The sequence below is a fragment of the Taudactylus pleione genome, unplaced genomic scaffold, assembly GCF_031769625.1.
Source record: "Taudactylus pleione unplaced genomic scaffold, aTauple2 ptg000086l, whole genome shotgun sequence".
In the NCBI taxonomy this organism is placed as follows: domain Eukaryota; kingdom Metazoa; phylum Chordata; class Amphibia; order Anura; family Myobatrachidae; genus Taudactylus; species Taudactylus pleione.
Window position 1 is genome coordinate 24,804,468 of NW_028284488.1, and position 2,873 is coordinate 24,807,340.

A 2,873-nucleotide genomic window follows, 5' to 3' on the forward strand; every position below is an offset into this window, starting at 1 on the left:
AGTTATTCATCTGTAACTGCATGTTACAGATGAATGACCACAAGTCTCAGGGGATGCTGCAGGTGGCCAGCGGACACAGATGGCAGTAAGGTGACACTGCTGGAGCCGGTAATGGAGACTTGGACCTCAATATGTGACAAGATGGAATCATGGTAATGAAGCAGTTTAAGTGCTGATGTGATATATTAGACTATTTTATTTCTGCACAGTACTACAGTGAACAGTGAAGGGGTCCAACATGTTTAAAACAGTCAACATACAGAGTACAATGACTACACATCAATGTTACATTGTGTGCTCATGAATACATATCATTAATTGCAAGTAATCAAATATGTTTCATAGCTTACCCTAACTACTGCTATTTGAATATACATTATGCAGTTGTTTTTAAGTAATGGAGATGTGGATTTCCACATTTAATAATTATACAAGATTATTAGTCAGGATATCACGAACCTAAACTTCTCTGACATTATAGGTTTCTTTAAGTGCATGGTAAGCTAAAAGGTAAAGTAATGCAGTAGATATATTTGTTGTTAATAGGGAAGTAGGACAACTGGTATATTCCGCTTGATGCTTACTAACAGATTGATATGTAATCTGCATGTTGTGGGGTAATTTTATAAAAGTCAGTCTATATAAGTCAGTATTTATTTAATACCTGACACTAACCATAATTCTAAAAATCTGGAATGTCAAATAGGTCTGTCTCATGAAACAATCGAAGAGTAAAAATTTGTAGATATGTAGATGTGATACCTCTGGCTTTCTATGGAAGCGTATGAGTGCTGGAGACTCACACTTGGTGGCTCTGTAGAGCTCAGGGAAGTCATTCAGGCAAGTAAAAGAAAGAAGTATGAAAATAAAAGCCACCGGCGCTGCAAATAACAATCACTATATATACACACACCACTTGGTGTTGTACCAGGTGTTTTATGCTGCTGTTATAGGTTGCCAGCCATAGAAGAAACAAACAAAGGGGAGGATAACAGCGCTGTGAAACACCTGAGACCTTGAAAATGTATGATAAAAAGTAAAACGTAAATGATAAAAAATAATAAATAAATAAAATATATAGAACAGCTATGTCAGTCACAATTAAGCCTATTTAATAATTAAAATATGAAGATAGAAATTTCAATATATACCAGACATCATTGGCCAATGGAAATGCACATATAAAATATACAATGTGATAAAAAATGCAACAAATAACATAAAGTATCCAACTGATGTCAATCAATATAAAAAATATTGGAGCAAAAAAGAAAATCGTAGATTTGTTAAGCCACCACAGTACTATATATCAGCTGCCATTTAAGGCTGATTGGTTATGTCACTGATATTCCGCATCCCATGTGTGGGGAAATGATTATCATTGTGTTTCCAACAAGGTTGTAACATAAGTATCAGTCGAAGTGAAACAAGTTCCACGGAAGAGACTCAGGGCCTGATTCAGACTTGGGAATAGAGAGAGATATCTCTCTCAACTGATCATCTTGGTTAAACCATGCTGCTCTGCAGGTGGGACAGATTTAAAATGTGCAGAGAGATTTAGATTTGGGAGGAGTGTTTCCAAACTGACATCTAAATTGTCGAGTAATAATAAACCTGTGCAGTATTTGTGGGCTAGATGCAAAAGCAGTCAGTATTTACCTCACATGTAAAAAAATGTATGTATTTACACCCTTTGCATTACAATATGGTTTGTTCAGGTTCACAGTTGAGAAAGATATCTCTCTCTATTCCCAAGTCTGAATCAGGCCCTCACTTTGTAGCTACTTAAACAAGCTAATAAAATCTGTAATGATCCTCAGGTCAATTCCTATTAGTTAAGTAGTTGTGGTCTCCCACAATAAATAAAAACGGCAATGTCTCGCTGTCTTGACAGTATGATGATTAATCACTTACTAGCATCCTCCAGATTTATTAAGCCTTAATTACAGGGGCATATGACATGTTCTCAGTCACTATTTCCCGGCTTGTGGCTCTCAGTAATGTGTAAGGACAGCCCAGTTTTGCCTGTGCTGCAGGGCAGTGGTGTGGGACAAACTCCATGCACCACTGGTCAGAAGCAGGATCCACTAGCCATGCTGTGTCCCGTCTCGCTGCTCCTTGCAATGCTCGGTTCAAGAACGTGAGTCTGGGTACTAACGATAACCTGCGGCAGTGTGGTTTCGCCTGGTGGGAGGCAACACTCCATCTCTCACAGGTCCAGGAGGCTTGATGCATTGAGTGAAAAGGCTGAAGTTAGGCTAGTGGAGGCAATGCTGAAAATAGAATGATCTCACAGTGGTGACTAATAATTGGTAGAAGTCCCTGACGCGTTTCTTCTCATTCGGGATTTCCTCAGAGGGGTGAGTCCATTCACCCTTAATGTACCAGGTCTAATTGGAAAAAACACACATGTATATAATCAGATCAATCACTGTTCCTAAAACAAGATACCTACTGACATAGCTGACATTTTCTAAAATATGCACTAAAGATTGTGTCTCTATAAGACAGATAAAATAAACAACAATAAACAAAATTGTACATCATTGTAACATTATTCAAAATAATATATAATACTTTAATAATACATAATGGCTTATGTTATCATTTTTATAGTATATCCATATGAAAAAGAGAAATGAAAAAAAAAAACATTTTGAGAAAGCTTATTGAGTAAACCCAGATCTTTACTGAGAAATGCCCCAATCCAAATTAGAGCATCTATCGTATAATATGTCTTTTGTAAAGAGATTCATAATTGTGTAGGGTGTTGAAACACACAACTCTACAGGTGTTAAACCATACATCACTACAAAACTCCTGTTGGATTGCTAAAATATATAACTAAGCAAAACCAATATTATTATAACTCT